Source organism: Chiloscyllium plagiosum, chromosome 3 (genome assembly GCF_004010195.1).
Source record: "Chiloscyllium plagiosum isolate BGI_BamShark_2017 chromosome 3, ASM401019v2, whole genome shotgun sequence".
Lineage (NCBI taxonomy): Eukaryota > Metazoa > Chordata > Chondrichthyes > Orectolobiformes > Hemiscylliidae > Chiloscyllium > Chiloscyllium plagiosum.
In genome coordinates, this window is record NC_057712.1 from 79,632,445 (window position 1) to 79,645,882 (window position 13,438).

Consider the following 13,438-nt stretch of genomic DNA (forward strand, 5'->3'; position numbering starts at 1 on the left):
CCTCATAGCACCAGGGACCGGGGTTTGATTCCAGCCTTAGGCAACTGTCTGTGTGGAGCTTGCATATTCTCACCATGTCTCCATGGGTTTCCTCCTACAATCGCAAAGTTGTGCAGGTTAGGTGAATTAGCCATGCTAAATTGTCCATAGTGTTCAGGAATGTGTAGACTAGGTGCATTATTCAGAGGTAAATATAGGGTAGAGGACTGGGTCTGCGTGGGTTACACTTCGGAGGGTCAGTGTGGAATTGTTGGGGCGAAGGGCCTTTTTCCACATTGTAGGGGTTCTCATTCTAATTAATGGCAATCTGGCCCTGATGGAGGAAACTTCAAATACCCACAAAAGGCAATTGAGAAGAAGGAGGCAATTTATTCTGTCTATGACTGGAATTTGACAGCAGCAGTGAAGACAGCAAAAGGATCTGAGCTGGGCAGGGCTGCCTGATTCTTTACGCTACAGTCGGTATCAATGCTGAGTTCTGAAAACAGGTGGGAATATAGAAGGAAGCTTGACAAAAGTATTGAAAGAAGACATAATCAAACTGCAGATGCACATGAAATGCAGCCCCTTTATGGAATCTATTATTGTGTGAAGGAGATCACTGCAATGGAAATGGAATCCCAGTTGCTCAGATGAATACACTGGAAGCATGAGCTCAAATCTGAGTGAGGCAGCTGGTAGAATTTAAATGTAATTAATCATAACATCTGAAATCTGAAGATAGTATGATGAAACTAGAGGATTATCATAAAAAACATTAGTTTACTAATCTCTATCAAGTGTGGAAATTTCTTACTGTGGATAATAGTTGACTCCACACCAGAAGCTAAATTAATTCTTTATTTTCCTCTGAAATGGGAGATGCAAAATTGTGAAAGCTTTCCAAAAGGATAGTTATCTATTCTGGTATGTCCTGTCTAACTAGTATGACAGATCTATCAAAGGCGATATACAGTCAGGAGAGAATGGACATGAAGGTCCTCAAGCTGACTCCAAATTTATAGAGTCATAGAGTCATGGAGATGTACAGAATGGAAACAGACCCTTCGGTCCAACTCGTCCATGCCGGCCAGGTATCACAACACAATCTAGTCCCACCTGCCAGCACCCGGCCCATATCCCTCCAAACCCTTCCTATTCATACACTCATCCAAATGCCTCTTAAATGTTGCAATTGTACCAGCCTCCACCACTTCCTATGGCAGCTCATTCCATACATGTACCACCCTCTGTGTGAAAAAGTTGCCCCGTAAGGCTCTTCTATATCTTTTCCTTTTTTCCCTAAACCTATGCCCTCTGGTTCTGGACTTCCCGACACCAGGGAAAAGACTTTGCCTATTTACCCTTTCGATCCTTGTGGCACTCCACTGGTCACAGGCCTCCAGTCTGAAAAGCAACCCTCCACCACCACACTCTGTCTTCCACCTTTGAGCCAGTTCTGTATCCAAATGGCTAATTCTCCCTGTATTCCGTGAGATCTAACCTTGCTAATCAGTCTCCCATGGGGAACCTTGTCAAATGCCTTACTGAAGTCCATACAGATCACATCTACCGCTCTGCCCTCATCAATCCTCTTTGTTACTTCCTCAAAAAACTCAATCAAGTTTGTGAGACATGATTTCCCACGCACAAAGCCATGTTGGCTATCCCTAAGCTGTTCTTGCCTTTCCAAATACACATACATCCTGTCCCTCAGGATTCCCTCCAACAATTTGCCCACCACTGACATCAGGCTCACTGGTCCATAGTTTCCTGGCTTGTCCTTACCACCTTTCTTTAACAGTGGTGTAATGTTAGCCAACCTCCAGTGTTCCGGCACCTCACCTGTGACTATTGATGATACAAATATCTCAGCAAGAGGCCCAGCAATCACTTCCCTAGCTTCTCACAGAGTTTGAGGGTACACCTGATCAGGTCCTGGGAATTTATCCTCTTTTATGTATTTCAAGACATCCAGCTGTAATATGGACATTTTTCAATGATGTCATCATCTATTTCCCTGCAGTCTATATATTCCATATCCTTTTCCACAGTAAATGCTGATGGAAAACACTCATTTAGTATCTCCCCCATTTTCTGTGGCTCCACACAAAGGCCTCCTTGCTGATCTTTGAGGGGCCCTATTCTCTCCTTAGTTATCCTTTTGTCCTTAATGTATTTGTAAAAACTCTTTGGATTCTCCTTAATTCTATTTGCCAAAGCTATCTCATGTCCCCGCTTTGCACTCCTGATTTCCCTCTTAAGTATACTCCTACTTCCTTTATACTCTTCTAAGGATTCACTCGATCTATCCTGTCTATACCTGACATATGCTTCCTTCTTTTTCTTAACCAAACCTTCAATTTCTTTAGTCATCCAGCATTCCCTATAGCTACCAGCCTTTCCTTTCACCCTGACGGGAATATACTTTCTCTGAATTCTGGTTATTTCATTTCTGAAGGCTTCCCATTTTCCAGCAATCCCTTTACCTGCGAACATCTGCCCCCAATCAGCTTTCGAAAGTTCTTGCCTAATACCATCAAAATTGGCCTTTCTCCAATTTAGAACTTCAACTTTTAGATCTGGTCTATCCTTTTCCATCATTATTTTAAGTCTAACAGAATTATGGTTGCTGGCCCCAAAGCGCTCCCCCACTGACACCTCAGTCACCTGCCCTGCCTTATTTCCCAAGAGTCCATCTAAACCCTTAACACTATGGCAGCCCCAGTCAATGTTTGGAAAGTTACATCTCCGACCATAACCACCCTATTATTCTTACAGATAGCTGAGATCTCCTTACAAGTTTGTTTCTCAATTTCCCTCTGACTATTAGGGGGTCTATAATACAATCCCAATAAGGTTATCATCCCTTTCTTATTTCTCAGGTTCACCCAAATAACTTCCCTAGATGTATTTCCAGGAATATCCTTCCTTGGCACAGCTGTAATGCTATCCCTTATCAAAAATGCCACTCCCCCTCCTCTCTTGCCTCCCTTTCTATCCTTCCTATAGCATTTTAATCCTGGAACATTAAGCTGCCAGTACTGCCCATCCCTGAACCATATTTCCGTAATTGCTATGATATCCCAGTCCCAGGTTCCTAACCATGCCCTGAGTTCATCTGCCTTCCCTGTTAGGCCCCTTGCATTGAAATAAATGCAGTTTAATTTATTAGTCCTACCTTGTCCCTGCCTGCCCTGATGTTTGACTCGCTTCTGTTCTCAACTGTACCAGTCTCAGATTGATCTCTTTCCTCACTATCTCCCTAGGTCCCACCCCTCCCAACTTACTTGTTTAAATCCTCCCGAGCAGCTTTAGCAAATTTCCCTGCCAGTATATTAGTCCCCTTCCAATTTAGGTGCAATCCGTCCTTCTTGTACAGGTCACTTCTACCCTAAACGAGATTCCAATGATCCAAAAATGTGAATCCTTCTCCCATACATCAGCTCCTCAGCCATGCATTCATCTGCTATATCCTCCTATTCCTGCCCTCACTAGCTTGTAGCACCGGGAGTAATTCAGATATTACTACCCTTGAGGACCTCCTTTTTAAATTTCTGCCTAACTCTCTGTAATCTCCCATCAGAATCTCAACCTTTTTCCTTCCTATGTCGTTCGTTCCAATGTGGACAATGACCTCTTGCCGGCCCCTCTCCCCCGTGAGAAAGTTCTGCACCCTCTCTGAGACATCCTTGATCCTGGTACCAGGGAAGCAACACCCCATTCTGCTTTTTCGTTGCTGGCCACAGAAACGTTTATCTGTACCTCTGACTACAGAATCCCCTAACACAATTAATCTCTTGGAAGCCGACGTACCCCTCGGTGCATTAGAGCCAGTTTCAATGCCAGAAACTTGGCTGTTTGTGCTACATTCCCCTGAGAATGCATCACCCACTACATTTTCCAAAACAGCATACCTGTTTGAAATGGGTATATCCACAAAAGACTTATGCGCTAGCTGCCTATGTCTCTTACCTTTCCTGGAGTTAACCCATCTATGTGGCTGTGTCTGAGACGTCCCTCCCCTACTTCATGAAATCTCATGCCTCAAGTAAAACATGGGCAAGGAAACCTCCTGCTGCTCACCACCTATTCTTTTCTTCAGCTGCTGAATCAGTATTCCTCCGGTGAATGCCACTCAAAGGTGGCAAGGGCAAAGAATATACTCTGGGTCAGGGTGTTTGAATATTGAAGTAGTTTGTGTTTATATGCAGCAAGACTTAGACAACAATCAGATGTGGGCTGATAAGTGGCAAGTAATGACTGCAGGATACAAGTGCCAGGCAGTGAACACCTCTAACACCTCTTTCTTATTGTTCAGTGACATTGCCATCATTGAACTCCCCCACCATTAACATCTGGAGGTATTAATTAATTTGAAACTTAACTTGGCCACCATATAAATACTGTGCCTATAAAAGCAATTCCAGACTTTGTTAGCACTGCCTTGACATTGAAATTGCTGAAAATGAGCAGATCGCAAATAGGTCGAGTGCTGTCTGTTTCACAATCAATGGGTGTTGCTTAACTTACATGCTAAAATCCCATTATTTTCAGCACCTAACCTTTTTAAACACATGAGATTTTCTGGTTTCTACTTACACAAGGACATAAATCTGTTGAAATATGCTATGAATATTTTTGTCACTCAGCTGCTAAAGCTGTTTAAATGTCGTCACAATACCACAAAGGTGAATTGTTCAAATATCACTGCCTGAAACAAAATCCCTACCCTAATGCAAGCTTTGTCATGGATCCAGTATATAATTGAGACAGAATAGGAATGTCATGAATGCAATTCAATATACATCTGTGCTAGTACCTTCAAATAGTTTAGATGCTATGAAATATAAGTTAAACAGGTTTGACCACCAAAACTCCTTCAAGCCAGTAGAGACACAACAAAACAAGCTTAATTTATGGAGAAAGTTTTGTTTTTAAGTTATTAAGGCAGTACTTCTCAAACTTTTTCCCACTGCAATCTCATTTTAGTGCATGAAAACTGTTGCGGCCCTCCCAATCACAACTATGAGAACCGAGGATAGGGTTCAGCGGCAGTGTACCTGTGAGGCCAGCAGGTGTTTGGGGGGGAGTGGGTGGGAGTACGCAGGTCAGAGATCTGCAACAGCCAGTTCTCTCTTGGAACTAATGGCTCCAAATTTTCAGCTTATGACCCTGCTTGGTTACCTGATGACCTCTTTGAGAAGCCCTAACTCACAAGGTTATCAGCATAAAAGTATCTGAATAAAACTGAGTGTGTTAACATTTAAATTAATATTTGTACAGACTTTTGCCAAATGTAGCAGTCCAATAATATCCCAGTGTGTCCACAGCTTTTGTTTTATTTCATTTGAAGATAATGTCGTAGTAATCAAGGGGAGACGATGAGGTAAAAACAATGACTGCAGATGCTGGAAACCAGATTCTGGTTTATTCCTGATGAAGGGCTTTTGCCCGAAACGTCGATTTCGAAGCTCCTTGGATGCTGCCTGAACTGCTGTGCTCTTCCAGCACCACTAATCCAGAGGGGAGACAATGGCCTAATGGTATTAATGCTGGGTTACTAATTCAGAGATCACCATATTGATCTGGGGATTTAGGTTTGAATTTTGCCATGGCAGATGATGGAATTTGAATTCAATAAAAATTTGGAATCAAGAGTCTACTGACAACCATGAATCCATTGTCAAGTCTCGGAAAAACCCATCTGGTTCACTAATGTCCTTTTGAGAAGGGAACCGTCATGCTTATTCAGTCTGGCCTAGATATGACTTGAGACCCTCGGCAATGTGATTGACTGACTCTTAACTGCTCTCAGGGATGGGCAGTAAATGCAGCCTCTGGGTTGGGCAATAAATCTCAAACTAGCCAGCCATGTCCTCATTAAAAAAAGAAAAAAAATTGGGCGAGTAATCCGGAGGTGCAGTCTAATGCTTAGGAAACACAGGTGCAAATGCCACCACAATAGCTGGTGAAATTTAAATCTGATAAAGAGTCGCAGTAATAATGACCATGAAGTTATTATAAATTGTTGCCTAAACACCTCTGGTGCATTAATATCCTTTATGGTGTATGAGGAATTAAGCTGACAATCTGATTGTCATGGGGTTCGTAGTGTTACATACTTGCATCTACAGGAAGCCACATATTTTAATCCACACACCCGCCTCTTTGAAGGCAGTAAGAACGTGTACATGCCCTGTGTCTGTTTCAAATCATCAATATAGGTGACAGCAACTTGCTAGTTTATTCCACTGAACAATGCCCTGAGCAATTGGTCAACCTGCCCTGTTTACAAAGGCTTATTGGTAAGATCAATCAGCATTAATGAGTCCGTTCTATCATAACAGTGCCTCTATGACTCAGCGTTCAGGTGCTAACCTCCTCTTATGTAGCATAAATGTTTGAATTTATATATTACTGAATTTATGTTCTTGAATTTATATATTCTTGCAAAATGCCTTGATGAGTGCAAGACGAAAAGCTTTGATAAACTATGTCTTTTCTCAGCAATACTAAAGAAACCTTTTTGATAGACCATAATATAAATAAAATATATAATTGGCCAGAACATTAACTGGTTAAAACATTTAAGTGTATGTTGTGACCAGTGGACTGGCGGGACAAGATAAACTTTGCACATCTCCAGCTCCATTGACAACATAACATTGGGGGCTCATCCAGAAACACTTAATTGGAAGTGGGGTCATACTAAATGAGAAGGATCAAAGAAGTACACCACGTTTCTTGGCACTGAAGTGAATCTTATGAAAAATCAGACGCAAACACAAAAATCTATAGAAAAACTCAGCAGGTCTGGCAGCAATTGTGGAGAGAGAAACAGAGTTAAAGTGTTGTGTTAATTCTGACGCTTCTTCACTCCTGGCTTTGTCAGTTTCCAAATCTGTTCAGAAGAAGAATGGTTAAGCCCTGAGTGATTTGCAAAAGTTAGCCAATGTTATTTGTAGATAGTTTGTTGAGGATTTTAATCCCGGACTGCTCATAAATTCCTGATTTTTTTCTTAGATGTGACCAATTGTATAATGTATCTATATTAGGTTTAGAATAAAAAAAGCTATCATCAACTTTCTTTGATAAACCACAAAATTATTGATTTTTGTAAAGCTGATTAAGACATAAGAGTGTATAAACATTTAGTTTTCTAAATTACCCAACACAACCAAACATAGCAATTAAAAAATAACAATGCAGAACATTTTTCCACAGAGATTCATTTTAAGAAATCATTTGGCTAGTAATTGTTAGTCCTTGAAGGAAAAAAACATAAGTTGTGACTGTTCCAGTTGGCTTTCAGTAGACATCCTTGCACATGTCAATGGGTGTAACCAAATGTAGCCAGATGTCACTTGGATTTTTAACAGTGTTCCATCAGGAATAATCAACCATTAAGTGGCTTTTTAGGTGAACAGCTACATCATATTTTTCAGTTTTCACTTTGGTCTCTTCAAGGCAGTTCTCTCAGAAAAGCAGAGGATAAGCTGGGAGCTGCGTAGCTTCTTTCTCTCAGCAGGCTCTATACAACTAAAACTCAAGCAATGTCCAAAGCAAAGCCATGAACTGAGGCATATGATTTCCAGTAAATAAGTCCAAGCAATTCAATGAAGCCATGTGACTTGCAAAAAGTATCTTACGGGTCATAAAAATCTAGACTCTGTTTTGCAACCTCTTATTTAAAAACAACTTCTAAGAATGTACTCATCACTCCAAATGGACCATTGTTAGCAATGCTTTAAGGATGAAGCCTCTCAACAATATTTTACTAATGAGGCATTTGCATTAACAATGTCTAAACATTTGGCTCCATTTTGGTTAATTCATTTCCTTATGTGTTTACTTTGCACTTAGATGGCTGCTATCCAGCCATCCACACTCCATTTGGTCATAACATCTATATCATCATTTTACCCTTTGCCAAAATGCCTTTAGTCATTTAGTCTTTCCTAAATGACTATTATAGACCTTTCCATTTTATTCTTACCCTTAACGCATAGATGGCACAATTGCTCAGTGATTTGTACTGCTGCCTGACAACGCCAGGGACTCAGGTTTGATTCCAGTCTGGGGTAATTGGCTGTGTGGAGTCTGCACATTCTCCCTGTGTCTGTATGGGTTTCCTCCGGGTGCTCTGGTTTCTTCCCACAGTCTAAAGATGTGCTGGTTGGGTAGATCGATCTAAATTGCCTGTAGTGTCCAGGGATGTGTAGGCTAGGTGAGTTAGCCCTGGTGAAATGTGGTGGTACGGGTCTGGGTGGGATGGTGTTTGGAAATTTAGTGCAGACTCAATGGGCTGAGTGGCCTCTTTCTGCATAGTTGAGATTCTATGTTTTTCACTCACTAATCCAAGATGGAGGATGGATTTGTGGCTATAAGACCTACTTTTTTGAGGTATTTTAGGTTTTGGAGGTGACTATTGTTATTTTAGGATAGGAGGATAGAGTGGATGAATGTGTGGGAGCTGGTGCATGGGAGAAGGGTTCATATTTTTGGATCATCGGAATCTCTTCTGGGGTAGAAGTGACCTGTACATGAAGAATGGATTGCACCTGAATTGGAAGGGGACTAATATACTGGCAGGGAAATTTGTCAGAGTTGCTCGGGAGGATTTAAACTAGTAAGGTTGTGGGGGGTGGTGGGATCCAAGAGATAGTGAGGAAAGAGATCAATCTTTGGGAAAAGGAGCAAGTCAAACAGTCAGGGCAGGCAGGAACAAAGCAGAGAACAAGGTAGGACTGATAAATTAAACGGCATTTATTTCAATAGATGGGGCCTAACAGGGAAGGCTGATAAATTCAGGGCATGGTTAAGAACTCAAGACTGGGATATCATAGCAATTATAGAGATGTGCTCAGGGATGGGCAGGACTGGCAGCTTAATGTTCCAGGATACAAATGCTCCAAGAAAGATAGAAAGGGAGGCAAGAGAGGAAGGGGGTGGCATTTTTGATAAAGGATAGCGTTGCAGCTGTACTGAGGGCGGATTTTCCCGGAAATACATCCAGGGATGTTATTTGGGTGGACTGAGAAATAGGAAATGAATGATCACCTTAATTGGATTGTATTATAGGCCTCCTAATAGTCAGCGGGAAATTGAGAAACAAACTTGTATGGAGATTTTAGGTGTCTGTAAGAATAATAGGGTGGATGGTAGGGGATTTTAACTTTCCAAACATAGACTGGCACTGCCAGAGTGTTAAAGGTTTAGGTGGAGAGGAATTTGTTAAGTGTGTACAAGAAAACTTTCTGATTCAGTATGTGGATTTACCTACAAGAAAAGGTGCAGAACTTGACCTACTCTTGGGAAATAAGGCAGGGCAGATGACTGGGATGTCAGTGGGGGAGCGACCATAATTCTATTAGTTTTTAAAATAGTGATGGAAAAGAATAGACCGAATCTAAAAGTTGAAGTTCTAAATTGGAGGAAGGCTAATTTTGATGGTATTAGGCGGCATGGTGGCACAGTGGTTAGCACTGCTGCCTCACAGCGCCTGAGACCCGGGTTCAATTCCCGACTCAGGCGACTGACTGTGTGGAGTTTGCACGTTCTCCCCGTGTCTGTGTGGGTTTCCTCCGGGTGCTCCGGTTTCCTCCCACAGTCCAAAGATGTGCAGGGTCAGGTGAATTGGCCATGCTAAATTGCCCGTAGTGTTAGGTAAGGGGTAAATGTAGGGGTATGGGTGGGTTGCGCTTCGGCGGGTCAGTGTGGACTTGTTGGGCCGAAGGGCCTGTTTCCACACTGTAATCTAATCTAATCTAAACTTTCAAAAGCTGATCGAGGGCAGATGTTCGCAGCTAAAAGGACGACTGGAAAATGGGAAGCCTTCAAAAAAGAGATAACAAGAGACCAGCAACAGTATATTTCTGTTACAGTGAAAGGCAAGGCTAGTAGGTATAGGGAATGCTGGATGATGAGATAGGTTGAGGGTTTGGTTAAGAAAAGGAAGGAAGCATGTGTCAGGTATAAACAGGAGAGATTGAGTGAATTCTTAGAAGAGTATCAAGGCAGTCGGAGTATACTAAAGAGGAATATCAGGAGGGCAAAAAGAGGACATGAGATAGCTTTGGCAAATAGAATTAAGGCGAATCCAAAGGGTTTTGACAAATAGCTTAAGGACAAAAGAGTAACTAGGGAGACAATAGGGCCCCTCAGCAAGGCAGCCAATGTGTGGAGCTGCAGGAGATGGGGGAAATAATAAATGAATATTTTCCCTCAGTGTTTACTGTTGAAAAGGACATGGAATATATAGAATGTAGGGAAATAGATGGTGACATCTTGAAAAATGTCCATATTATAGAGGAGGAACTGCTGGATATCTTGAAACACATAAAAGTGGTTAAATCCCCAGGATCTGATCAGGTGTACCCTGGAACTCTGTGGGAAGTTAGAGAAGTGATTGCTGGGCCTCTTGCTGAGATATTTGTATCATCAATAGTCACAGGTGAGGTGCCAGAACACTGGAGGTTGGCTAACATGACACCACTGTTAAAGAAAGGTGGTAAGGACAAGCCAGGGAACTATGGACCAGTGAGCCTGACCTCAGTGGTGGGCAAATTGTTGGAGGAAATCCTGAGGACAGGATGTGCATGTATTTGGAAAGGCAAGATCCAATCAGGTTTAGTCAACATGGCTTTGTGCATAGGAAATCATGTCTCAGGAACATGATTGAGTTTTTTGAAGAAGTAACAAAGAGGATTGACGAGGGCAGAACGGTGGACATGGTTTATATGGACTTCAGTAAGGCATGCAACAAGGTTCCTCATGGGCGACTGGTTTGCAAGGTTAGATCACATGGAATGCAAGGAGAACCAGCTATTTGGATGTGGAACTGGTTCAAAGGTGGAAGACAGAGGGTTGTGGTGGAGGGTTGTTTTTCAGACTGGAGGCCTGTGACCAGTGGAGTGCCACAAGGATCATTGCTGGGTCCATTACAGTTTATCATTTATATAAATAATTTAGTTGTGAACATAGGAGGTATAGTTAATAAGATTGCAGACGACACCAAAGTTGGAGGTGTAGTGGATGGCGAAGAAGGTTAACTTAGATTATAACTGGATCTTGCTCGGATGGGTCAATGGGCTGAGAATGGCAGATGGAATTTAATTTAAATAAATTCATGAGGGGCATGGATAGGGCAAATAGACAAAGTCTTTTCCCTGGGGTGGGGGAGTCCAGAACTAGAGGGCATAGGTTTAGGGTGAGAGGGGAAAGATATAAAAGAGACCTAAGGGGCAACGTTTTCATGCAGAAGGTTGTGTGTGTGGAATGAGCTGCCAGAGGAAGTGGTGGAGGTTAGTACAATTACAACATTTAAAAGGCATCTGGATAGGTATATGAATAGGAAGGGTTTGTAGGGATATGGGCCGGGTGCTGGCAGGTGGGACTAGGTCAGATTGGGATATCTGGTCAACATGGACAAGTTGGACTGAAGGGTCTGTTTCTGTGCTGTAGATTCCTATGACCCTATGACTTCTGCCTACCCAAAATCTATTACATATTTGTCAATGTTTTGGGTCTGATAGACTCTTTCTCCCAAATCTTAACTTTGTTTCTCTCTTCACATGTGACTTAGAGTTACAGAGCTTCTCAGCACGTTCCTTTTTACTTCAGATCTCTAGCTCCCACAGTATTTCTCTTCATCATACTTTAACCTTTGCTTAGTTCCGATGATACATTAGAGGAGAAAGTGAGGTCTGCAGATGCTGGAGATCAGAGCTGAAAATGTGTTGCTGGAAAAGCGCAGCAGGTCAGGCAGCATCCAGGGAACAGGAGAATCGACGTTTCGGGCATAAGCCCTTCTTCAGGAATCTTGAAGGTTGTATTCATAAATTCTTCTGATACTTTTCTTTATTCAAGTCAGGATATGATATGCACCCTACACCATACATACAGCTTTGATTATGGCAGCATTGTCAAAGCACGCTGAACTGGTTTCAGCACTTTTATATTTTGTCTAAAATTAAACTATAGATTGGAGCAAATAATCCGTAAGGTATTGTGATATGTAGATACAGATTCAGGTTGGACATAGATAAGATGAGTGACAAGGGTGGAGGCGTTCAAAGCTAGGGGAGATATTTTTAAGATCAGAGGAGAAAGATTTTAAAAAGACATGAGGGGCAATGTTTTTGATCGGAGAGTGGTTCATATGTGGAATGAACTGCCAGAGAAAGTGGTAGATGTAGGCACAGCTACAACTTTAAAAGATATTTGGATAAGTTCACAAATGGGAAAGGTTTGGAGCGATATGGGCCAAGCACAGGCAGATGGGATCGGTTCAGTTTGGGAACATGGTTAGTGTGAATTGGTTTGTTTTCATGCTGTGTGACTCTAAGACTCTATGACCTTGACCCGGTGTACAGAAATTTATTTTTATACTAATAGCTAAATATAGAAATCAATGTATATGTTCTTTTCTATGATTTAGACTTGGATGGAGTTATTCACCAGAAGGTGAAATTGTGGACAGATAGAAAAAAACGATAGTAACATAAATACAATGATCCAACTCATGAGAGCCCTCATGAGACAGAGGCAAATGAAGTAATAAAGTTTTCAATATCAGATGCAAAGAACGTTTTGAAATTGATGAGGTCAAGAAAAGCTACAACCATAGATAATGGAATGAAAGGACATCTGAAAGCCATTGGAGGAACAAAATTAGAAGTGATAAAAGAAATTTGTTAGTTTTATTGGTGACATAAGTAACACTGGAGAAGACAGCGTTTGTTGCCTTTGTCTAACTGCCCTTGAACTGAGTGGCTTGGTTCGCCATTTCAGAGGGTGAGTATGAGTCAACCATGAGGCCAGACTATTTCAGGATGGCAGATTTTCCCTCCGAAAGGGCATTCGTGACCCAGTTTTTTTTAATATCAAGTGAAATCAACAATCATGGTCATTATTATCGTGACTACCTTTATATTCCAGATTTATTAATTGAATTTAAATTCCATAGGTGCTATGGTGTGATGTAAACGCATGGGCCCAGAACATTACAGTGAGCCTCTGGACAATTATTCCAGCAACTATGATATTACATTAACATTACCCATTCAAAAACGTTCAAAAGTACAGGTCAAAATTATTTTGGGTATTCAATAGTTAAGTATTCTAAAAAATTTTAGACAATGGGCTGTAATATTTTTAGAACCGTAATTTAATGAGTCATCTCATTACCGTGATCTTGAAAATCATAGCAGAAAGAAATAATAACATACTTGTAGCAGAGATTAACAAAACACATGCAAATTTACATCTGGTGTGGGAACAAAAGTGAAGTAAACAAGACTATTCCTAAACAGTTCAAAAACTATGAAAAAGCATTTGACTGTATTTCTCACCAAATGTTGATGCAAAAGTTGCTGAAATGTGATGTTGGCACCAAAGATCTGAGAGCCTGTAATGGGACCACATAACAAATACCAGTCGAGGAGAATAATCAGGT